The sequence below is a fragment of the Staurois parvus genome, unplaced genomic scaffold (genome assembly GCF_062004578.1).
Source record: "Staurois parvus isolate SC_StPar_1 unplaced genomic scaffold, SC_StPar_1.0 ptg001478l, whole genome shotgun sequence".
Classification (NCBI taxonomy): domain Eukaryota; kingdom Metazoa; phylum Chordata; class Amphibia; order Anura; family Ranidae; genus Staurois; species Staurois parvus.
In genome coordinates, this window is record NW_028319274.1 from 309,708 (window position 1) to 334,971 (window position 25,264).

At 47.8% G+C, this 25,264-nt stretch overlaps 16 non-coding genes across 16 annotated transcripts; all 16 read right to left on the reverse strand.

The window, feature by feature from the left end:
• Positions 1-1,220: 1,220 nt before the first annotated feature.
• TRNAT-CGU (transfer RNA threonine (anticodon CGU)) lies at positions 1,221-1,292 on the reverse strand. Its single transcript has one exon. It is a non-coding gene; the product is annotated as a tRNA-Thr (tRNA).
• A 780-nt stretch (positions 1,293-2,072) lies between these two features.
• Positions 2,073-2,144, reverse strand: TRNAT-CGU (transfer RNA threonine (anticodon CGU)). Its single transcript has one exon. It is a non-coding gene; the product is annotated as a tRNA-Thr (tRNA).
• Positions 2,145-5,125: 2,981 nt separating this feature from the next.
• On the reverse strand, positions 5,126-5,197 carry TRNAT-UGU (transfer RNA threonine (anticodon UGU)). The gene has a single exon. It is a non-coding gene; the product is annotated as a tRNA-Thr (tRNA).
• Positions 5,198-5,954: 757 nt separating this feature from the next.
• Positions 5,955-6,026, reverse strand: TRNAT-CGU (transfer RNA threonine (anticodon CGU)). Its single transcript has one exon. It is a non-coding gene; the product is annotated as a tRNA-Thr (tRNA).
• Positions 6,027-8,973: 2,947 nt separating this feature from the next.
• TRNAT-CGU (transfer RNA threonine (anticodon CGU)) lies at positions 8,974-9,045 on the reverse strand. The gene has a single exon. It is a non-coding gene; the product is annotated as a tRNA-Thr (tRNA).
• A 1,379-nt stretch (positions 9,046-10,424) lies between these two features.
• On the reverse strand, positions 10,425-10,496 carry TRNAT-CGU (transfer RNA threonine (anticodon CGU)). Its single transcript has one exon. It is a non-coding gene; the product is annotated as a tRNA-Thr (tRNA).
• Positions 10,497-11,269: 773 nt separating this feature from the next.
• TRNAT-CGU (transfer RNA threonine (anticodon CGU)) lies at positions 11,270-11,341 on the reverse strand. Its single transcript has one exon. It is a non-coding gene; the product is annotated as a tRNA-Thr (tRNA).
• Positions 11,342-12,576: 1,235 nt separating this feature from the next.
• On the reverse strand, positions 12,577-12,648 carry TRNAT-CGU (transfer RNA threonine (anticodon CGU)). The gene has a single exon. It is a non-coding gene; the product is annotated as a tRNA-Thr (tRNA).
• A 766-nt stretch (positions 12,649-13,414) lies between these two features.
• On the reverse strand, positions 13,415-13,486 carry TRNAT-CGU (transfer RNA threonine (anticodon CGU)). Its single transcript has one exon. It is a non-coding gene; the product is annotated as a tRNA-Thr (tRNA).
• A 2,184-nt stretch (positions 13,487-15,670) lies between these two features.
• Positions 15,671-15,742, reverse strand: TRNAT-CGU (transfer RNA threonine (anticodon CGU)). Its single transcript has one exon. It is a non-coding gene; the product is annotated as a tRNA-Thr (tRNA).
• Positions 15,743-16,509: 767 nt separating this feature from the next.
• On the reverse strand, positions 16,510-16,581 carry TRNAT-CGU (transfer RNA threonine (anticodon CGU)). The gene has a single exon. It is a non-coding gene; the product is annotated as a tRNA-Thr (tRNA).
• Positions 16,582-19,010: 2,429 nt separating this feature from the next.
• On the reverse strand, positions 19,011-19,082 carry TRNAT-UGU (transfer RNA threonine (anticodon UGU)). The gene has a single exon. It is a non-coding gene; the product is annotated as a tRNA-Thr (tRNA).
• Positions 19,083-19,486: 404 nt separating this feature from the next.
• TRNAT-CGU (transfer RNA threonine (anticodon CGU)) lies at positions 19,487-19,558 on the reverse strand. Its single transcript has one exon. It is a non-coding gene; the product is annotated as a tRNA-Thr (tRNA).
• A 2,712-nt stretch (positions 19,559-22,270) lies between these two features.
• On the reverse strand, positions 22,271-22,342 carry TRNAT-CGU (transfer RNA threonine (anticodon CGU)). Its single transcript has one exon. It is a non-coding gene; the product is annotated as a tRNA-Thr (tRNA).
• Positions 22,343-23,114: 772 nt separating this feature from the next.
• On the reverse strand, positions 23,115-23,186 carry TRNAT-CGU (transfer RNA threonine (anticodon CGU)). The gene has a single exon. It is a non-coding gene; the product is annotated as a tRNA-Thr (tRNA).
• A 1,593-nt stretch (positions 23,187-24,779) lies between these two features.
• On the reverse strand, positions 24,780-24,851 carry TRNAT-CGU (transfer RNA threonine (anticodon CGU)). The gene has a single exon. It is a non-coding gene; the product is annotated as a tRNA-Thr (tRNA).
• Between the last annotated feature and the right edge of the window lie 413 nt (positions 24,852-25,264).

Genomic DNA, 25,264 nt, shown 5'->3' on the forward strand with positions numbered 1-25,264 from the left:
ATCCCTCAGTACAGACCTCCTAGTACAGACCCTCCTCCCAGCCTAACCCCTTAGTACAGATCCCCCAGTACAGACCCTCCTCCCAGCCTAACCCCTTAGGACAGACCCCCCAGTACAAACCCACCTCCCAGCCTAACCCCTCAGTACAGACCCCCCAGTACAGACCATCCTCCCAGCCTAACCCCTTAGTACAGATCCCCCAGTACAGAACCTTCTCCCAGCCTAACCACTCAGTACAGACCACCCAGTACAGACCAATCTCCCAGCCTAACCCCTCAGTACAGATCCCCCAGTAGAGACCATCCTCCCAGCCTAACCCCTTAGTACAGATCCCCCAGTACAGATCCTCCTCCCAGCCTAACCCCTTAGTACAGACCCCCCTAGTACAGACCCTCCTCCCAGCCTAAATCCTTAATACAGACCCCCCCCCCCCCCCAGTGTAATCCCTCAGTACAGACCTCCTAGTACAGACCCTCCTCCCAGCCTAACCCCTTAGTACAGATCCCCCAGTACAGACCCTCCTCCCAGCCTAACCCCTTAGTACAGACCCCCCCCCAGTACAGACCCTCCTCCCTGCCTAAATCCTAATACAGACCCCCCCCCAGTGTAATCCCTCAGTACAGACCTCCCAGTACAGACCCTCCTCCCAGCCTAACCCCTCAGTACAGACCTCCCAGTACAGACCCTCCTCCCAGCCTAACCCCTTAGTACAGACCCTCCTCCCAGCCTAACCCCTCAGTACAGAACCCCTGGTGATAGATACCCATCCTTGGCTAACCCCTTAATACAGCCCCTCCAGTCAAGATCCCCTTCCCAGTCGAACCTTCAACACAGACCCCTCAGTGCAAACACGTCCTCCTAGCCTACTCCCACAGTACGAATCCCCTCTCAACCTAACCCCTCAGTACAGACCACAATGATCAGGCTGTACATTGCAACTTTTAGCAACACACAAGGGGAGAGGTTGCAACAGGGGCTGATCTGTGCCAGACATTTCTAACACAACCAAGAACTGCACAGACACCAAGGTTTACAAAATCGTGTTGTTTCTGTCCAGGAAGTAGATGGTGGTAATAACTGAACAAAGATGGCTCTGACCTCCTCCTATTCTGGTCAGTGGTATGTGTTTTCTTTGTCTCTAAATTCCATGCAGTTGAGGGAACTAAATGTCATCTTAACCATAAATCGAGTTTATATGTTTTACCATTTTTCATAGAATCAGGCACAGATGGGGATTGAACCCATGATCTTTGGTTTACGAGACCAACGCCTTACCACTTGGCCACTGCGCCCTCTATGAGAAATAAAGTTGAGAATGCACATAAGTTGTACGTGGTATTTGTACTTTCTACATATGACAATACAATCTGTCTCTAGTATATTTTGGGCCTAGCCTTGCTCACTGAAATCGTCCTGCTGATGGACAGTTATACACTGCTTTGTCCTCTGTGGTCTCCTAACTTGCTGACACCGAGCTCACACTCCCTATAAAGTGCTACATATATGTGCTCCAGAGTTTTGTCAGTACACAGCTGTGACAGCTCCTGGTCTCATACTAATCATCAGAAGTCACGAGACATTGCTGCTGATCACATGATTGCTGTGATAGCTTGTGATTGGCTGTCACCATGATCAATCTGAACAAAATCAAACTTTACAAATCTGCATGTTAGAAATATTCTGACATCTCACAATATACAACAGTACATTTTTCACAAGTGGTCCTTGTGCTTCAGCCTGTGACATTGCCTAGGCTGAGGTGACATCAGTCTGCTGCAGGCAGGAGGAACCTTTACCTCAGTCTCCTCCCCTCCAATGATCAGACTGTACATTGTGAAAATCAATAATGTGAGGCTGATCAGTGTCATACATTTGTGAACACAGCCAAGGCCTGGCCCTGGTACCAGACTTGAGATGATTTTGTCAATTCTGAGCCAGCATCTCAGTCCAGGAGGTTGATGGGGGCTCTGGATGTGTTCATTCTTATGTCCTAATAACTATAAGTGAGGCTTCTCTTGTTTTCTCACAAATGTTGAGAGAACTCAGTACATAAGGTTGGAGATTAGAGAACCAGGCACAGATGGGGATTGAACCCATGATCTTTGGCTTACGAGACCAACGCCTTACCACTTGGCCACTGCACCCTTTCTGGTGTTGAGCTTCATCTCTTGGCCACCTCACATTAGATGACTCCCATTCAATGTCAGACAACACAATCCACATTCCTGGCCGACCATCTCCACCTGGAAGAGTCCAAACCTAAATGTGCTTCATAACTTCTGAGCCGATAACAGCAAGAATACATATTCATGTACATCATATTCATATACATGATGCTATGCTGGGTTTGGTGGTGTGAGTGTTAATAAAGCAGAATGTTGGTTACATAAAGGTGAATGATGTCCATTTATTCCATAGAAGAGTTGGAATAAATTATTCTGATATATATTCCTCAGAGGAGGTCTCATCGCTGTTGGGGGCTCATTTCTGTATTTTTATTATATGTTGATAGATCCAGCAGCAGGCCCAGCTTATCAGACATATGGAGACGTTCATTTTCCAATAACCCCCCCTCACATAAAATGATGGGTGTGACTATGTCAGGAATGGACTCAGCACTGGTGGTGGGACTCACCTGCCGTGTGGGCTGCACTACCAGGGCTGACCAGCAGGTGCTCTCAGCAGCCAGAAGCTCACTGCTGCAGTCAGCCAACACCTGGGGCTGATTGCAGGAAGTGTATTTAAGGAATGACCAGGCCTGTGATCAGGGCCTTGGTGTATGTTTCCCATGAGCCCCTGTACCTTGCATCCTGTGTTCCTGTTCCTCTGCCTATCTGATTTGTTGCCGACTCTGCATTGTTCCTGACCTCTGCTGACCGTCTCCTGTTTAACCCCTGGCTTGCCTGACCATCCTTCTGCCTGATCCTCTGTACTGCGCTGCCGGTGAGTTCCTGAACCCGGCTTGTGACCCTGACTATTCTCTTCCTGCTCCTTCAGTACCTTGCTGCCCGCACGTTGCTGACCTGGCCTGCCTGACTACGCCTTACGCTACCCAGATGATCCATCCATCACGCACCGATCCAGTCACTACTGTCCAAACCTGCCAGCCCCTTCACATCAGGCTTTCCCCCGGTACATACCCTTGGCGGACCCCTCTACCACAGTTGGGTGCACTCAGGGGCCGCGACCTGGTCTCAGTCCTGTGCCAAGTCCATCCCCACCATCAGGGGCTCTGGTGAAAAGGCAGACTGGGGCTTAGACTCCGCGCCCTGGGGAATCCTGGTCTGTGGGTCACTAGAGATCCTGCTGGGCGGTGCCTGACAATACCTTACGGCCCGCCTGACCAATTCCACTTCTCCAGCCCTGAATACGCCTGTGTTCCTGAAGCCTGCTACTTCCCTGTGTCAGTCCACACATTTCTGGTCACACCCCGATCTTTGACAGACCAAATGGTGCTAACAGTGGGAGTGGCTTAAAGGGGCGTGGTTAAACAAAACCTGAGCCAACTCACTGCATACATATGTCACAGTACTAGTACCAACACTGTCAGGAGTGCATAGTACAGAGTGCGGGGCTCAGACATGTGTACTGCTCACATCACTGTACAGAATATACCCAGAATTACCCCTCCTCCCAGTACAAATCACCCCTCCCCCCAACTCCATATCCCCCACAGTACAAATCACCCCCCCAAGTCCATATCCCCCACAGTACAAATCACCCCCCCCCCGCAAGTCCATATCCCCCACAGTACAAATCACTCCCCCTCCCAAATCCATATCCCCCACAGTACAAATCCACCCCCCAAGTCCATATCCCCCACAGTAAAAGTCACCCCCCCAAGTCCATATCCCCCACAGTACAAATCACCCCCCCCCCAAGTCCATATCCCCCACAGTACAAATCTCAACCAACAGCCCCAATGTCTGCCCAGTACAGATCTGCCCCAGAGTTTAACCCCTCCATACAGAACTCCCGGTATAGATCCTCATCTTTGGCTAACCCCTCAGTATAGATCCCCCAGTACAGACCCACCTCCCAGCCTAACCCCTCAGTACAGATCCCCCAGTACAGACCCTCCTCCCAGCCTAACCCCTTAGTACAGACCCCCAGTACAGACTCTCCTCCTAGCCTAAACCCTTAATACAGACACCCCCCTCAGTACAGACCATCCTCCCAGCCTAACCTCTAAGTACAGGCCCCCCAGTACAGACCCTCCTCCCAGCCTAAACCCTTAATACAGACCCCCCTCAGTACAGACCCTCCTCCCAGCCTATACCCTTAATACAGACCCCCCTCAGTACAGACCCTCCTCCAAGCCTAACCCCTTAGTACAGATCCCCCCAGTACAGACCCTCCTCCCAGCCTAACCTCTTAGTACAGATCCCCCAGTACAAACCCTCCTTCCAGCCTAACCCCTCAGCACAGACCCCCCAGTACAGACCATCCTCCCAGCCTAACCCCTTAGTACAGACCCCCCTCAGTACAGACCCTCCTCCCAGCCTAACCCCTTGGTACAGTTCCCCCTCCCCCAGTACAGACCCTCCTCCCAGTGTAATCCCTCAGTACAGACCTCCCAGTACAGACCCTCCACCCAGCCTAACCCCTCAGTACAGAACCCCCGGTACAGACACCCATCCTTGGCTAACCCCTCAATACAGACCCCTCCTCCTAGCCTAACCCCTCATTACAGCCCCTCCAGTCAAGACCCCCTTCCCAGTCTAACCCTCAACACAGACCCCCCAGTACAAATACGTCCTCCTAACCTACCCCCTCAGTACAGAACCCCTTCTCAACCTAACCCCTCAGTACAGACCACAATGATCAGACTGTACATTGTAACTTTATTGCAAAACACAAGGTAAGGGGTTGCAACAGGGGCTGATCTGTGTCAGACATTTTTAACACAATCAAGAACTGCACAGACACCAAGGTTTACAAGATCGTGTCATATTGGTCCAGGAAGTAGATGGTGATGATGACTGAACAAAGATAGCTCCGACCTCCTCCTATTCTGGTCAGTGGTATGTGTTCTGTCTGTCTCTAAATTCCATGCAGTTGAGGGAAGTAAATGTCATCTTAACCATAAATCATGTTTATATGTTCCTCCAATGTGTATAGAACCAGGCACAGATGGGGATTGAACCCATGATCTTTGGTTTACAAGACCAACGCCTTACCACTTGGCCACTGTACCCTCCATGAGGAAGCTTTTTAGAATGTGGTACATGGTATTTGTACTTCCTACATATGACAATACAATCTGTCTCTGGTATATTTGGGCCTAGCCTTGCTCACTGAAATCGTCCTGCTGATGGACAGTTATATACTGCTTTGTCCTCTGTGATCTCCTAACTTGCTGACACCGAGCTCACACTCCCTTTAAGGTGCTACATATATGTGCTCCAGAGTTTTGTCAGTACACAGCTGTGACAGCTCCTGGTCTCATACTAATCATCAGAAGTCACAAGACATTGCTGCTGATCACATGATTGCTGTGATAGCTTGTGATTGGCTGTCACCACGATCAATCTGAACAAAATCAAACTTTACAAATCTGCATGTTAGAAATATTCTGACATCTCACAATATACAACAGTACATTTTTCACAAGTGGTCCTTGTGCTTCAGCCTGTGACATTGCCTAGGCTGAGGTGACATCAGTCTGCTGCAGGCAGGAGGAACCTTTACCTCAGTCTCCTCTCAGACTGTATATTGTGGAAAGCAATAAGGTGAGGCTGATCTGTGTCAGACATTTGTGAACACAGCCAAGGCCTGGCCCAGACTTGACATGATTTTGTCATTTCTGAGCCAGCATCTCAGTCCAGGAGGTTGATGGCGGCTCTGGATGTGTTGTGTTCATTCCTATGTCCTCATAACTAGAAGTGACGGTTCTCTAGTTTTCTCACAAATGTTGAGAGAACTCAGTACATAAAACTGGTAATTAGAGAACAAGGCACAGATGGGGATTGAACCCATGATCTTTGGTTTACGAGACCAACGCCTTACCACTTGGCCACTGCGCCCTCTGTGAGAAATTAAGTTGAGAATGCACATAAGTTGTACATGGTATTTGTACTTTCTACATATGACAATACAATCTGTCTCTTGTATATTTGGGCCAAGCCTTGCTCACTGAAATCGTCCTGCTGATGGACAGTTATACACTGCTTTGTCCTCTGTGGTCTCCTAACTTGCTGACACCGAGCTCACACTCCCTTTAAGGTGCTACATATATGTGTTGTGTTCATTCTTATGTCCTCATAACTAGAAGTGACGCTTGTCTAGTTTTCTCACAACTGTTGAGAAAACTCAGTACATAAGATCGGTGATTAGAGAACCAGGCACAGATGGGGAGTGAACCCATGATCTTAGGTTTACGAGACGAACGCCTTACCACTTGGCCACTGCGCCCTTTCTGGTGTTGAGTTTCATCTCTTGGCCACCTCACATTAGATGACTCCCTTTCAATGTCAGACAACGCAATCCACATTCCTGGCCGACCATCTCCACCTGGAAGAGTCCAAACCTAAATGTGCTTCATAACTTCTGAGCCGATAACAGCAAGAATATATATTCATGGACATCATATTCATATACATGATGCTATGCTGGATTTGGTGGTGTGAGTGTTAATAAAGCAGAATGTTGGTTACATAAAGGTGAATGATGTCCATTTATTCCATAGAAGAGTTGGAATAAATTATTCTGATATATATTCCTCAGAGGAGGTCTCATCGCTGTTGGGGGCTCATTTCTGTATTTTTAGTATATGTTGATAGATCCAGCAGCAGGCCCAGCTTATCAGACATATGGAGACGTTCATTTTCCAATAACCCCCCCTCACATAAAATGATGGGTGTGACCATGTCAGGAATGGACTCAGCACTGGTGGTGGGACTCACCTGCCGTGTGGGCTGCAGTACCAGGGCTGACCAGCGGGTGCTCTCAGCAGCCAGAAGCTCACTCCTGCAGTCAGCCAACACCTGGGGCTGATTGCAGGAGGTGTATTTAAGGAATGACCAGGCCTGTGATCAGGGCCTTGGTGTATGTTTCCCATGAGCCCCTGTACCTTGTATCCTGTGTTCCTGTTCCTCTGCCTATCTGATTTGTTGCCGACTCTGCATTGTTCCTGACCTCTGCTGACCGTCTCCTGTTTAACCCCTGGCTTGCCTGACCATCCTTCTGCCTGATCCTCTGTACCGCGCTGCCTGTGAGTTCCTGAACCCGGCTTGTGACCCTGACTATTCTCAGCCTGCTCCTTCAGTACCTCGCTGCCCGCACGTTGCTGACCTGGCCTGCCTGACTACGCCTTAAGCAACCCAGACGATCCATCCATCCCGCACGGATCCAGTCACTACTGTCCAAACTTTCCAGCCCCTTCACATCAGGCTTTCCCCCGGTACATACCCTCGGCGGACCCCTCTACCACAGTTGGGTGCACTCAGGGGCCGCGACCTGGTCTCAGTCCTGCGCCAAGTCCATCCCCACCATCAGGGGCTCTGGTGAAAAGGCAGACTGGGGCTTAGACTCCGCGCCCTGGGGAATCCTGGTCTGTGGGTCACTAGAGATCCCGCTGGGCGGTGCCTGACCGTACCTTACGGCCCGCCTGACCATTCCAACTCTCCAGCCCTGACTACGCCTGTGTTCCTGAAGCCTTCTACTTCCCTGTGTCAGTCCACACATTTCTGGTCACACCCCGATCTCTGACAGACCAAATGGTGCTAACAGTGGGAGTGGCTTAAAGGGGCGTGGTTAAACAAAACTTAAGCCAACTCACTGCATACATATGTCACAGTACTAGTACCAACACTGTCAGGAGTGCAAATCACCCCTCCTCCCATGTCCATATCCCCCACAGTACAAATCACCCTCCCAAGTTCATATCCCCCACAGTACAAATCTCAACCAACAGCCCCAATGTCTGCCCAGTACAGATGTGCCCCAGAGTTTAACCCCTCCATACAGAACTCCCGATATAGATCCTCATCTTTGGCTAACTTTGACCCTCCTCCCAGCCTAACCCCTCAGTACAGATCCCCCAGTATAGAATCTCCTCCCAGCCTAACCCCATAGTACAGACCCCCCAGTACAGACCCACCTCCCAGCCTAACCCCTTAGTACAGACCCCCCAGTACAAACCCTCCTCCCAGCCTAAACCCTTAATACAGACCCCCCTCAGTACAGACCCACCTCCCAGCCTAACCCCTTAGTACAGACCCCCCAGTACAGACCCTCCTCCCAGCCTAACCTCTTAGTATAGATCCCCCAGTACAAACCCTCCTCCCAGCCTACCCCTCAGTACAGACCCCGCAGTACAGAGCATCCTCCCAGCCTAACCCCTTAGTACAGACCCCCCTCAGTACAGACCCTCCTCCCAGCCTGAACCCATAGTATAGATCCCCCAGTACAGACCCTCCTCCCAGCCTAACCCCTTAGTAAAGACCCCCCAGTACAGAACCTTCTCCTAACCTAACCCCTTTGTACAGATCCCCCAGTACAGACCCTCCTCCCAGCCTAACCTCTTAGTACAGATCCCCCATTACAGACCCCCTTCCCAGTCTAACCCTCAACACAGACCCCCCAGTACAAACACGACCTCCTAATTTACCCCCTCAGTACAAATCCCCCCAGTACAGAACCACTTCTCAACCTAAACCCTCAGTACAGATCACAATGATCAGTCTGTACATTGTAACTTTATTGCAAAACACAAGGTGAGAGGTTGCAACAGGGGCTGATCTGTGTCAGACATTTTTAACACAACCAAGAACTGCACAGATTTACAAGATCGTGTCATATTGGTCCAGGAAGTAGATGGTGGTGATGACTGAACAAAGATAGCTCCGACCTCCTCCTATTCTGGTCAGTGGTATGTGTTCTGTCTGTATCTAAATTCCATGCAGTTGAGGAAACTAAATGTCATCTTATCCATAAATCATGTTTATATGTTCCTCCAACGTGTATAGAATCAGGCACAGATGGGGATTGAACCCATGATCTTTGGTTTACGAGACCAACGCCTTACCACTTGGCCACTGCACCCTCCATGAGGATGCCTTTTAGAATGTACATACTATAAGTTGTACATGGTATTTGTACTTCCTACATATGACAGTACAATCTTTCTTACCACTTGGCCACTGCGCCCTTTCTGGTGTTGAATGTCATCTCTTGGCCACCTCACATTAGATGACTGCCATTCAATGTCAGACCACAACATCCACATTCCTGGCCGACCATCTCCACCTGGAAGAGTCCAAACCTAAATGTGCTTCATAACTTCAGAGCCGATAACAGCAAGAATACATATTCATGGACATCATATTCATATACATGATGCTATGCTGGGTTTGGTGGTGTGAGTGTTCATAAAGCAGAATGTTGGTTACATAAAGGTGAATGATGTCCATTTATTCCATAGAAGAGTTGGAATAAATCATTCTGATATATATTCCTCAGAGGAGGTCTCATCGCTGTTGGGGGCTCATTTCTGTATTTTTATTATATGTTGATAGATCCAGCAGCAGGCCCAGTTTATCAGACATATGGAGACGTTCATTTTCCAATAACCCCCCCTCACATAAAATTATAGGTGTGACCAAATGGTGCTAGACATGCGTATTGCTCATGTCACTGTACAGAATATACCCAGAATTACCCCTCCTCCCAGTACAAACCCCCCAGTACAGACTATCCTCCCAGCCTAACCTCTTAGCACAGACCCTCCTCCCAGCCTAAACCCTTAATAGAGACCCCCCCTCCTCAGTGCAGACCCTCCTCCCAGCCTAACCCCTTGGTACAGTTCCCCCTCCCCCAGTACAGACCCTCCTCCCAGTGTAACCCCTCAGTACAGACCTCCCAGTACAGACCCTCCTCCCAGCCTAACCCTCAGTACAGAACCCCCGGTACAGAAACCCATCCTTGGCTAACCCCTCAATACAGACCCCTCCTCCTAGCCTAACCCCTCATTACAGCCCCTCCAGTCAAGACCCCCTTCCCAGTCTAACCGTCAACACAGACCCCCCAGTACAAACACGTCCTCCTAACTTACCCCGTCAGTACAAATCCCCCTAGTACAGAACCCCTTCTCAACCTAACCCCTCAGTACAGACCACAATGATCAGACTGTATATTGTAACTTTATTGCAAAACACAAGGTGAGAGGTTGCAACAGGGGCTGATCTGTGTCAGACATTTTTAACACAACCAAGAACTGAACAGACACCAAGGTTTACAAGATCGCATCATTTCAGTCCAGGAGGTAGATGGTGATGATGACTGAACAAAGATAGCTCTGACCTCCTCCTATTCTGGTCAGTGGTATGTGTTCTGTCAGTCTCTAAATTCCATGTAATTGGGTGAACTAAATGTCATTTTTACCATAAATCATGTTTATATGTTTCACCAATGTGTATAGAATCAGGCACAGATGGGGATTGAACCCATGATCTTTGGTTTACGAGACCAACGCCTTACCACTTGGCCACTGCACCCTCTGTGAAACTGAATGTTTAGAATGTACATAAATTGTATTTGGTATTGTACTTTCTACATATGACAATACAATCTGTCTCTGGTATATTTGGGCCTAGCCTTGCTCACTGAAATCGTCCTGCTGATGGACAGTCTTACACTGCTTTGTCCTCTGTGGTCTCCTTACTTGCTGACACCGAGCTCACACTCCCTTTAAGGTGCTACATATATGTGCTCCAGAGTTTTGTAAGTACACAGCTGTGACAGCTCCTGGTCTCATACTAATCATCAGAAGTCACGAGACATTGCTGCTGACCACATGATTGCTGTGATAGCCTGTGATTGGCTGTCACCATGATCAATCTGAACAAAATCAAACTTTACAAATTTGCATGTTTGAAATATTCTGACATCTCACAATATACAACCGTACATTTTTCACAAGTGGTCCTTGTGCTTCAGCCTGTGACATTGCCTAGGCTGAGGTGACATCAGTCTGCTGCAGGCAGGAGGAACCTTTACCTCAGTCTCCTCCCCTCCAATGATCAGACTGTATATTGTGAAAATCAATAATGTTAATCTGATCTGTGTCAGATATTTGTGAATACAGCAAAGACCTGGCTCTGGTAACAGACCTGACATGATTTTGACATTCCTGAGCCGGCATCTCAGTCCAGGAGGTTGATGGTGGCTCTGGATGTGTTCATTCTTATGTCCTCATAACTATAAGTGAGGCCTCTCCAGTTTTCTCACAAATGTTGAGAGAACTCAGTACATTGGGGATTATAGAAATAGGCACAGATGGGGATTGAACCCATGATCTTTGGTTTACGAGACCAACGCCTTACCACTTGGCCACTGCGCCCCTCCTGGTGTTGAATGTCATCTCTTGGCCACCTCACATTAGATGACTCCCATTCAATGTCAGACCACAACATCCACATTCCTGGCCGACCATCTCCACCTGGAAGAGTCCAAACCTAAATGTGCTTCATAACTTCTGAGCCGATAACAGCAAGAATACATATTCATGTACATCATATTCATATACATGATGCTATGCTGGGTTTGGTGGTGTGAGTGTTCATAAAGCAGAATGTTGGTTACATAAAGGTGAATGATGTCCATTTATTCCATAGAAGAGTTGGAATAAATTATTCTGATATAAATTCCTCAGAGGAGGTCTCATCGCTGTTGGGGGCTCATTTCTGTATTTTTATTATATGTTGATAGATCCAGCAGCAGGCCTAGCTTATCAGACATATGGAGACGTTCATTTTCCAATAACCCCCCCTCACATAAAATTATAGGTGTGACCAAATGGTGCTAGACATGCGTACTGCTCATGTCACTGTACAGAATATACCCAGAATTACCCCTCCTCCCAGTACAAACCCCCCAGTACAGACTATCCTCCCAGCCTAACCTCTTAGCACAGACCCTCCTCCCAGCCTAAACCCTTAATACAGACCCCCCCTCCTCAGTGCAGACCCTCCTCCCAGCCTAACCCCTTGGTACAGACCCTCCTCCCAGTGTAACCCCTCAGTACAGACCTCCCAGTACAGACCCTCCTCCCAGCCTAACCCTCAGTACAGAACCCCCGGTACAGAAACCCATCCTTGGATAACCCCTCAATACAGACCCCTCCTCCTAGCCTAACCCCTCATTACAGCCCCTCCAGTCAAGACCCCCTTCCCAGTCTAACCATCAACACAGACCCCCCAGTACAAACACGTCCTCCTAACTTACCCCGTCAGTACAAATCCCCGCAGTACAGAACCCCTTCTCAACCACAATGATCAGACTGTATATTGTAACTTTATTGCAAAACACAAGGTGAGAGGTTGCAACAGGGGCTGATCTGTGTCAGACATTTTTAACACAACCAAGAACTGAACAGACACCAAGGTTTACAAGATCGCATCATTTCAGTCCAGGAAGTAGATGGTGATGATGACTGAACAAAGATAGCTCTGACCTCCTCCTATTCTGGTCAGTGGTATGTGTTCTGTCAGTCTCTAAATTCCATGTAATTGGGTGAACTAAATGTCATTTTTACCATAAATCATGTTTATATGTTTCACCAACGTGTATAGAATCAGGCACAGATGGGGATTGAACCCATGATCTTTGGTTTACGAGACCAACGCCTTACCACTTGGCCACTGCACCCTCTGTGAGAATGAATGTTTAGAATGTACATAAGTTGTATTTGGTATTGTACTTTCTACATATGACAATACAATCTGTCTCTGGTATATTTGGGCCTAGCCTTGCTCACTGAAATCGTCCTGCTGATGGACAGTCTTACACTGCTTTGTCCTCTGTGGTCTCCTAACTTGCTGACACCGAGCTCACACTCCCTTTAAGGTGCTACATATATGTGCTCCAGAGTTTTGTCAGTACACAGCTGTGACAGCTCCTGGTCTCATACTAATCATCAGAAATTACGAGACATTGCTGCTGATCACATGATTGCTGTGATAGCTTGTGATTGGCTGTCACCATGATCAATCTGAACAAAATCAAACTTTACAAATTTGCATGTTTGAAATATTCTGACATCTCACAATATACAACAGTACATTTTTCACAAGTGGTCCTGTGCTTCAGCCTGTGACATTGCCTAGGCTGAGGTGACATCAGTCTGCTGCAGGCAGGAGGAACCTTTACTTCAGTCTCCTCCCCTCCAATGATCAGACTGTATATTGTGAAAATCAATAATGTGAGTCTGATCTGTGTCAGACATTTGTGAATACAGCAAAGATCTGGCTCTGGTGCCAGACTTGACATTTCTGAGCTGGCATCTCAGTCCAGGAGGTTGATGGTGGCTCTGGATGTGTTCATTCTTATGTCCTCATAACTATAAGTGAGGCCTCTCCAGTTTTCTCATAAATGTTGAGAGAACTCAGTACATAACATTGCAGACTACAGAACAAGGCACAGATGGGGATTGAACCCATGATCTTTGGTTTACGAGACCAACGCCTTACCACTTGGCCACTGCACCCTTTCTGGTGTTGAGTTTTATCTCTTGGCCACCTCACATTAGATGACTCCCATTCAATGTCAGACAACACCATCCACATTCCTGGCCGACCATCTCCACCTGGAAGAGTCCAAACCTAAATGTGCTTCATAACTTCTGAGCCGATAACAGCAAGAATACATATTCATGTACATCATATTCATATACATGATGCTATGCTGGGTTTGGTGGTGTGAGTGTTCATAAAGCAGAATGTTGGTTACATAAAGGTGAATGATGTCCATTTATTCCATAGAAGAGTTGGAATAAATGATTCTGATATATATTCCTCAGAGGAGGTCTCATCGCTGTTGGGGGCTCATTTCTGTATTTTTATTATATGTTGATAGATCCAGCAGCAGGCCCAGCTTATCAGACATATGGAGACGTTCATTTTCCAATAACCCCCCTCACATAAAATTGTGGGTGTGACCAAATGATGCTAGACATGCGTACTGCTCATGTCACTGTACAGAATATACCCAGAATTACCCCTAATCCCAGTACAAAGCCCCCACAGTACAAATCACCGCTCCAAGTCCATATTTTTATTTCAGTTACTTATATAGCACCATCAAATTACACAGCACTTTACATATATATAATACATTCATATCAGTCCCTAACCCTCAAGGGGTGTACAATCTAAAGTCCCTAACTTTCATTCACACACATATTAGGACCAATCTAGACAAGTTCCAATTAACCCACCACATGTCTTTAGAAGAAACCTATGCAGGCACAGAGAGAACATCTAAACCCAAGGCAGGTGGTGCCATGGCTGGGATTCAAACCAACGATCCTATTACTGCTAGGTGGAAGGGCTAACCATTTAGCCACCATGCTTTCACAGTGCAAATCCCAACCAACAGCCCCAATGTCTGATCCAGTACAGATCTCCCCAGAGTTTAACCCCTCCATACAGAACTCCCAGTAGAGATCTCCATCCTTGGTTAACCCCTCAGTATAGATCCCCCAGTACAGACCCTCCTCCCAGCCTAACCCCTAAATACAGACCCCCCTCAGTACAGACCCTCCTCCCAGCCTAACCCCTCAGTACAGACCCCCCAGTACAGACCCACCTCCCAGCCTAACCCCTTAATAGAGACCCCCTCAGTACAGACCCTCCTCCCAGCCTAACCCCTTAGTACAGACCCCCTAGTACAGACCCTCCTCCCAGCCTAACCTCTTAGTACAGACCCCCCAGTACAGACCCTCCTCCCAGCCTGAACCCATAGTACAGATCCCCCAGTACAGACCCTCCTCCCAGCCTAACCCCTTAGTACAGACCCCCCAGTACAGAACCTTCTCCTAACCTAACCCCTTTGTACAGACCCCCCAGTACAGACCCTCCTCCCAGCCTAACCCCTTAGTACAGACCCCCTAGTACAGATCCTTCTCCTAGACCAACCCCATAGTACAAACCCCCCAGTACAGACTATCCTCCCAGCCTAACCCCTTAGCACAGACCCTCCTCCCAGCCTAAACCCTTAATACAGACCCCCCCTCAGTGCAGACCCTCCTCCCAGCCTAACCCCTTGGTACAGTTCCCCCTCCCCCAGTACATACCCTCCTCCCAGTGTAACCCCTCAGTACAGACCTCCCAGTACAGACCCTCCTCCCAGCCTAACCCTCAGTACAGAACCCCCGGTACAGAAACCCATCCTTGGCTAACCCCTCAATACAGACCCCTCCTCCTAGCCTAACCCCTCATTACATCCCCTCCAGTCAAGACACCCTTCCCAGTCTAACCGTCAACACAGACCCCCCAGTACAAACACGTCCTCCTAACTTACCCCGTCAGTACAAATCCCCCCAGTACAGAACCCCTTCTCAACCTAACCCCTCAGTACAGACCACAATGATCAGACTGTATATTGTAACTTTATTGCAAAACACAAGGTGAGAGGTTGCAACAGGGGCTGATCTGTGTCAGACATTTTTAACACAACCAAGAACTGAACAGACACCAAGGTTTACAAGATCGCATCATTTCAGTCCAGGAAGTAGATGGTGATGATGACTGAACAAAGATAGCTCTGACCTCCTCCTATTCTGGTCAGTGGTATGTGTTCTGTCAGTCTCTAAATTCCATGTAATTGGGTGAACTAAATGTCATTTTTACCATAAATCACATTTATATGTTTCACCAATGTGTATAGAATCAGGCACAGATGGGGATTGAACCCATGATCTTTGGTTTACGAGACCAACGCCTTACCACTTGGCCACTGCACCCTCTGTGAGTATCAATGTTTAGAATGTACATAAGTTGTATTTGGTATTGTACTTTCTACATATGACAATACAATCTGTCTCTGGTATATTTGGGCTTAGCCTTGCTCACTGAAATCGTCCTGCTGATGGACAGTCTTACACTGCTTTGTCCTCTGTGGTCTCCTAACTTGCTGACACCGAGCTCACACTCCCTTTAAGGTGCTACATATATGTGCTCCAGAGTTTTGTCAGTACACAGCTGTGACAGCTCCTGGTCTCATACTTATCATCAGAAGTCACGAGACATTGCTGCTGATCACATGATTGCTGTGATAGCTTGTGATTGGCTGTCACCACGATCAATCTGAACAAAATCAAACTTTACAAATTTGCATGTTAGAAATATTCTGACATCTCACAATATACAACAGTACATTTTTCACAAGTGGTCCTTGTGCTTCAGCCTGTGACATTGCCTAGGCTGAGGTGACATCAGTCTGCTGCAGGCAGGAGGAACCTTTACTTCAGTCTCCTCCCCTCCAATGATCAGACTGTATATTGTGAAAATCAATAATGTGAGTCTGATCTGTGTCAGACATTTGTGAATACAGCAAAGACCTGGCTCTGGTACCAGACTTGACATTTCTGAGCTGGCATCTCAGTCCAGGAGGTTGATGGTGGCTCTGGATGTGTTCATTCTTATGTCCTCATAACTATAAGTGAGGCCTCTCCAGTTTTCTCATAAGTGTTGAGAGAACTCAGTACATAACATTGCGGACTATAGAACAAGGCACAGATGGGGATTGAACCCATGATCTTTGGTTTACGAGACCAACGCCTTACCACTTGGCCACTGCACCCTTTCTGGTGTTGAGTTTCAACTCTTGGCCACCTCACATTAGATGACTCCCATTCAATGTCAGACAACACCATCCACATTCCTGGCCGACCATCTCCACCTGGAAGAGTCCAAACCTAAATGTGCTTCATAACTTCTGAGCCGATAACAGCAAGAATACATATTCATGTACATCATATTCATATACATGATGCTATGCTGGGTTTGGTGGTGTGAGTGTTCATAAAGCAGAATGTTGGTTACATAAAGGTGAATGATGTCCATTTATTCGATATAAGAGTTGGAATAACTTATTCTGATATATATTCTTCAGAGGAGGTCTCATCGCTGTTGGGGGCTCATTTCTGTATTTTTATTATATGTTGATAGATCCAGCAGCAGGCCTAGCTTATCAGACATATGGAGACGTTCATTTTCCAAACCCCCCCTTACATAAAATTATGGGTGTGACCAAATGGTGCTAGACATGCATACTGATCATGTCACTGTACAGAATATACCCAGAATTACCCCTCCTCCCAGTACAAATCCCCCCCAATGTACAAATCACCCCTCCAAGTCCATATTTTTATTTCAGGTACTTATATAGCACCATCAAATTACACAGCACTTTACACATATATATAGTACATTCACATCAGTCCCTAACCCTCAAGGGGTGTACAATCTAAAGTCCCTAACTTTCATTCACACACATATTAGGACCAATTTAGACAGGTTCCAATTAACCTACCACATGTCTTTGGAGGAAACCTATACAGGAACAGGCAGAACATATAAACTCCAGGCAGGTGGTGCCATGGCTGGGATTCAAACCAACGATCCTATTACTGCTAGGTGGAAGGGCTAACCATTTAGCCACTGTGCTGCCACAGTGCAACACCCAACAGCCCCAATGTCTGACCTAGTACAGATCTCTCCAGAGTTTAACCCCTCCATACAGAACTCCCAGTAGAGATCTCCATGCTTGGCTAACCCCTCAGTATAGACCCCCCAGTACAGACCCTCCTCCCAGCCTAACCCCTTAGTACAGACCTCCCAGTACAGACCCTCCTCCCAGCCTAACCCCTTAGTATAGACCTCCCAGTACAGACCTTCCTCCCAGCCTAACCCCTAAATACAGACCCCCTCAGTACAGACCCTCTTCCCAGCCTAACCCCTTAGTACAGATCCCCCAGTACGGAATCTTCTTCCAGCCTAACCCTTCAGTACAGACCCCCCAGTACAGACCCACCTCCCAGCCTAACCCCTCAATACAGATCCCCCAGTACGGATCCTCCTCCCAGCCTAACCTCTTAGTACAGATACCACAGTACAGATCCACCTCCCAGCCTAATCCCTCAATACAGATCCCCCAGTACAGATCCTCCTCCCAGCCTAACCCCTTAGTACAGATCCCCCAGTACAGACCATCCTCCCAGCCTAACCTCTTAGTACAGATCCCCCAGTACAGAGCTTGCTCCCAGCCTAACCCCTTAGTACAGACCCCCCCAGTACAGACCCTCCTCCCAGCCTTAATCCTTAACACAGACCCCCCCCAGTGTAATCCCTCAGTACAGACCTCCCAGTACAGACCCTCCTCCCAGCCTAACCCCTTAGTACAGATCCCCCAGTAAAGAGCATGCTCCCAGCCTAACCTCTTAGTATAGATCCCCCAGTACAGACCCTCCTCCCAGCCTAACCCCTTAGTACAGACCCCCCAGTATAAACCCACCTCCCAGCCTAACCCCTCAGTACAGATCCCCCAGTACAGATCCTCCTCCCAGCCTAAGCCCTTAGTACAGACCCCCCAGTACAGACCATCCTCCCAGCCTAACGTCTTAGTACAGATCCCCCAGTACAGACCTTCCTCCCAGCCTAACCCCTTAGTACAGACCCCCCCCCCAGTGTAATCCCTCTGTACAGACCCTCCTCCCAGCCTAACCCCTCAGTACAGAACCCTTGGTAATAGACACCCATCCTTGGCTAACCCCTCATTACAGCCCCTCCAGTCAAGATCCCCTTCCCAGTCTAACCCTCAACACTGACCCCTCAGTGCAAACACGTCTTCCTAGCCTACTCCCACAGTACGAATCCCCCCAGGACAGAACCCCTTCTCAACCTAACCCCTCAGTACAGACCACAATGATCAGGCTGTACATTGTAAACTTTGTAGCAACACACAAGGTGAGAGGTTGCAACAGGGGCTGATCTGTGCCAGACATTTCTAACACAACCAAGAACTGCACAGACACCAAGGTTTACGAAATCGTGTTGTTTCTGTCCAGGAAGTAGATGGTGATGATAACTGAACAAAGATGGCTCTGATCTCCTCCTATTCTGGTCAGTGGTATGTGTTCTGTCTGTCTCTAAATTTCATGCAATTGGGGGAACTAAATGTCATCTTAACCATAAATCAAGTTAATATGTTTCACCATTTTTTATAGAAACAGGCACAGATGGGGATTGAACCCATGATCTTTGGTTTACAAGACCAACGCCTTACCACTTGGCCACTGCGCCCTCTATGAGAAACAAGGTTGAGAATGCACATAAGTTGTACATAGTATTTGTATTTCCTACATATGACAATACAATCTGTCTCTAGTATATTTTGGGCCTAGCCTTGCTCACTGAAATCGTCCTGCTGATGGACAGTTATACACTGCTTTGTCCTCTGTGGTCTCCTAACTTGCTGACACCGAGCTCACACTCCCTTTAAGGTGCTACATAGCCAAGGCCTGGCCCCGGTACCAGACTTGAGATGATTTTGTCATTTCTGAGCCGGCATCTCAGTCCAGGAGGTTGATGGTGGCTCTGGATGTGTTGTGTTCATTCTTATGTCCTCATAACTATAAGTGAGGCTTCTCTTGTTTTCTCACAACTGTTGAGAGAACTCAGTACATAAGATAGGAGATTAGAGAACCAGGCACAGATGGGGATTGAACCCATCATCTTTGGTTTACGAGACCAACGCCTTACCACTTGGCCACTGCACCTCCTCTGGTGTGCTAATTTTCATGTCTTGGCCAACTCACATTAGATGACTGCCATTCAATGTCAGACAACACAATCCACATTCCTGGCCGACCATTTCCACCTGGAAGAGTCCAAACCTAAATGTGCTTCATAACTTCTGAGCCGATAACAGCAAGAATACATATTCATGTACATCATATTCATATACATGATGCTATGCTGGGTTTGGTGGTGTGAGTGTTAATAAAGCAGAATGTTGGTTACATAAAGGTGAATGATGTCCATTTATTCCATAGAAGAGTTGGAATAACTTATTCTGATATATATTCCTCAGAGGAGGTCTCATCGCTGTTGGGGGCTCATTTCTGTATTTTTATTATATGTTGATAGATCCAGCAGCAGGCCCAGCTTATCAGACATATGGAGACGTTCATTTTCCAATAACCCCCCCTCACATAAAATGATGGGTGTGACCATGTCAGGAATGGACTCAGCACTGGTGGTGGGACTCACCTGCCGTGTGGGCTGCAGTACCAGGGCTGACCAGCGGGTGCTCTCAGCAGCCTGAAGCTCACTCCTGCAGTCAGCCAACACCTGGGGCTGATTGCAGGAGGTGTATTTAAGGAATGACCAGGCCTGTGATCAGGGCCTTAGTGTATGTTTCCCATGAGCCCCTGTACCTTGTATCCTGTGTTCCTGTTCCTCTGCCTATCTGATTTGTTGCCAACTCTGCATTGTTCCTGACCTCTGCTGACCGTCTCCTGTTTAACCCCTGGCTTGCCTGACCATCCTTCTGCCTGATCCTCTGTACCGCGCTGCCCGTGAGTTCCTGAACCCGGCTTGTGACCCTGACTATTCTCTGCCTGCTCCTCCGGTACCTCGCTGCCCGCACGTTGCTGACCTGGCCTGCTTGACTACGCCTTACGCAACCCAGACGATCCATCCATCCCGCACGGATCCAGTCACTACTGTCCAAACCTTCCAGCCCCTTCACATCAGGCTTTCCCCTGGTACATACCCTCGGCGGACCCCTCTACCACAGTTGGGTGCACTCAGGGGCCGCGACCTGGTCTCAGTCCTGCGCCAAGTCCATCCTCACCATCAGGGGCTCTGGTGAAAAGGCAGACTGGGGCTTAGACTCCGCGCCCTGGGGAATCCTGGTCTGTGGGTCACTAGAGATCCCACTGGGCGGTGCCTGACAGTACCTTACGGCCCGCCTGACCATTCCACCTCTCCAGCCCTGACTACGCCTGTGTTCCTGAAGCCTGCTACTTCCCTGTGTCAGTCCACACATTTCTGGTCACACCCCGATCTCTGACAGACCAAATGGTGCTAACAGTGGGAGTGGCTTAAAGGGGAGTGGTTAAACAAAACTTAAGCCAACTCACTGCATACATATGTCACAGTACTAGTACCAACACTGTCAGGAGTGCAAATCACCACTCCTCCCATGTCCATATCCCCCACAGTACAAATCACCCCCCCCCAAGTTCATATCCCCCACAGTACAAATCACTCCCCCCCGCAAGTCCATATCCCCCACAGTACAAATCCACCCCCCCCAAGTCCATATCCCCCACAAAACAAATCTCAACCAACAGCCCCAATGTCTGCCCAGTACAAATGTGCCCCAGAGTTTAACCCCTCCATACCGAAATCCCGATATAGATCCTCATCTTTGGCTAACTTTGACCCTCCTCCCAGCCTAACCCCTCAGTACAGATACCCCAGTACAGAACCTTCTCCTAGCCTAACCCCTCAGTACAGACCCCCCAGTACAGACCCTCCTCCCAGCCTAACCCCTTAGTACAGACCCCCCAGTACAGACCCACCTCCCAACCTAACCCCTTAGTACAGACCCCCCCCCCCTCAGTACAGGCCCTTCTCCCAGCCTAACCTCTTAGTACAGACCCCCCAGTACAGACCCTCCTCCCAGCCTAAACCCTTAATACAGACCCCCCTCAGTACAGACCCTCCTCCCAGCCTAACCCCTTAGTACAGACCCCACAGTACAGACCCTCCTCCCAGCCTAACCTCTTAGTACAGATCCCCCAGTACAAACCCTCCTCCCAGCCTACCCCTCAGTACAGACCCCGCAGTACAGACCATCCTCCCAGCCTAACCCCTTAGTACAGACCCTCCTCCCAGCCTAACCCCTTAGTACAGACCCCCCAGTACAGAACCTTCTCCTAGCCTAACCCCTTAGTACAAACCCCCAAGTAGAGACTATCCTCCCAGCCTAACCTCTTAGTACAGATCCCCCATTACAGGCCCCCTTCCCAGTCTAACCCTCAACACAGACCCCCCAGTACAAACACGTCCTCCTAACCTACCCCCTCAGTACAAATCCCCCCAGTACAGAACCCCTTCTCAACCTAAACCCTCAGTACAGATCACAATGATCAGTCTGTACTTTGTAACTTTATTGCAAAACACAAGGTGATCAGTCTGTACTTTGTAACTTTATTGCAAAAAGGTGAGAGGTTGCAACAGGGGCTGATCTGTGTCAGACATTTTTAACACAACCAAGAACTGCACAGATTTACAAGATAGCGTCATATTGGTCCTGGAAGTAGATGGTGGTGATGACTGAACAAAGATAGCTCCAACCTCCTCCTATTCTGGTCAGTGGTATGTGTTCTGTCTGTATCTAAATTCCATGCAGTTGAGGGAAGGAAATGTCATCTTATCCATAAATCGTGTTTATATGTTCCTCCAATGTGTATAGAATCAGGCACAGATGGGGATTGAACCCATGATCTTTGGGTTACGAGACCAACGCCTTACCACTTGGCCACTGTACCCTCCATGAGGACACCTTTTAGAATGTACATACTGTAAGTTGTACATGGTATTTGTACTTCCTACATATGACAGTACAATCTGTCTCTAGTATATTTGGGCCTAGCCTTGCTCACTGAAATCGTCCTGCTGATGGACAGTTATACACTGTTTTGTCCTCTGTGGTCTCCTAACTTGCTGACACCGAGCTCACACTCCCTTTAAGGTGCTACATATATGTGCTCCAGAGTTTTGTAAGTACACAGCTGTGACAGCTCCTGGTCTCATACTAATCATCAGAAGTCACGAGACATTGCTGCTGATCACATGATTGCTGTGATAGCTTGTGATTGGCTGTCACCGTGATCAATCTGAACAAAATCAAACTTTACAAATTTGCATGTTAGAAATATTCTGACATCTCACAATATACAACAGTACATTTTTCACAAGTGGTCCTTGTGGTTCAGCCTGTGACATTGCCTAGGCTGAGGTGACATCAGTCTGCTGCAGGCAGGAGGAACATTTACTTCAGTCTACTCCCCTCCAATGATCAGACTGTATATTGTGAAAATCAATAATGTGAGTCTGATCTGTATCAGACATTTGTGAATACAGCAAAGACCTGGCTCTGGTACCAGACTTGACATTTCTGAGCTGGCATCTCAGTCCAGGAGGTTGATGGTGGCTCTGGATGTGTTCATTCTTATGTCCTCATAACTATAAGTGAGGCCTCTCCAGTTTTCTCATAAGTGTTGAGAGAACTCAGTACATAACATTGCGGACTATAGAACAAGGCACAGATGGGGATTGAACCCATGATCTTTGGTTTACGAGACCAACGCCTTACCACTTGGCCACTGCACCCTTTCTGGTGTTGAGTTTCAACTCTTAGCCACCTCACATTAGATGACTCCCATTCAATGTCAGACAACACCATCCACATTCCTGGCCGACCATCTCCACCTGGAAGAGTCCAAACCTAAATGTGCTCCAAAACTTCTGAGCCGATAACAGCAAGAATACATATTCATGTACATCATATTCATATACATGATGCTATGCTGGGTTTGGTGGTGTGAGTGTTCATAAAGCAGAATGTTGGTTACATAAAGGTGAATGATGTCCATTTATTCCATAGAAGAGTTGGAATAAATTATTCTGATATATATTCCTCAGAGGAGGTCTCATCGCTGTTGGGGGCTCATTTCTGTATTTTTATTATATGTTGATAGATCCAGCAGCAGGCCCAGTTTATCAGACATATGGAGATGTTCATTTTCCAATAACCCCCCCTCACATAAAATTATAGGTGTGACCAAATGGTGCTAGACATGCGTACTGCTCATGTCACTGTACAGAATATACCCAGAATTACCCCTCCTCCCAGTACAAACCTCCCAGTACAGACTATCCTCCCAGCCTAACCTCTTAGCACAGACCCTCCTCCCAGCCTAAACCCTTAATACAGACCCCCCCTCCTCAGTGCAGACCCTCCTCCCAGCCTAACCTCTTGGTACAGTTCCCCCTCCCCCAGTACAGACCCTCCTCCCAGTGTAACCCCTCAGTACAGACCTCCCAGTACAGACCCCTCTCCCAGCCTAACCCTCAGTACAGAACCCCCGGTACAGAAACCCATCCTTGGCTAACCCCTCAATACAGACCCCTCCTCCTAGCCTAACCCCTCATTACAGCCCCTCCAGTCAAGACCCCCTTCCCAGTCTAACACTCAACACAGACCCCCAGTACAAACACGTCCTCCTAACTTACCCCGTCAGTACAAATCCCCCCAGTACAGAACCCCTTCTCAACCTAACCCCTCAGTACAGACCACAATGATCAGACTGTATATTGTAACTTTATTGCAAAACACAAGGTGAGAGGTTGCAACAGGGGCTGATCTGTGTCAGACATTTTTAACACAACCAAGAACTGAACAGACACCAAAGTTTACAAGATCGCATCATTTCAGTCCAGGAAGTAGATGGTGATGATGACTGAACAAAGATAGCTCCGACCTCCTCCTATTCTGGTCAGTGGTATGTGTTCTGTCAGTCTCTAAATTCCATGTAATTGGGTGAACTAAATGTCATTTTTACCATAAATCACGTTTATATGTTTCACCAATGTGTATAGAATCAGGCACAGATGGGAGTTGAACCCATGATCTCTGGTTGACGAGACCAACGTCTTACCTCAGTCTCCTTCCCTCCAATGATCGGACTGTATATTGTGAAAATCAATAATGTGAGTCTGATCTGTGTCAGACATTTGTGAATACAGCAAAGATCTGGCTCTGGTACCAGACTTGACATTTCTGAGCCAGCATCTCAGTCCAGGAGGTTGATGGTGGCTCTGGATGTGTTCATTCTTATGTCCTCATGACTATAAGTGAGGCCTCTCCAGCTTTCTCATAAATGTTGAGAGAACTCAGTACATAACATTGGGGACTACAAAACAAGGCACAGATGAGGATTGAACCCATGATCTTTGGTTTACGAGACCAACGCCTTACCACTTGGCCACTGCGCCCTTTCTGGTGTTGAGTTTCATCTCTTGGCCACCTCACATTAGATGACTCCCATTCAATGTCAGACAACACCATCCACATTCCTGGCCGACCATCTCCACCTGGAAGAGTCCAAACCTAAATGTACTTCATAACTTCTGAGCCGATAACAGCAAGAATACATATTCATGTACATCATATTCATATACAGTCAGGTCCATAAATATTGGGACATGGACACAATTCTAACATTTTTGGCTCTATACACCCCCACAATGGATTTGAAATGAAACCAACAAGATGTGCTTTAACTGCAGACTGTCAGCTTTAATTTGAGGGTATTTACATCCAAATCAGGTGAACGGTGTAGGAATGACAACAGTTTGCATATGTGCCTCCCACTTATTAAGGGACCAAAAGTAATGGGACAGAATAA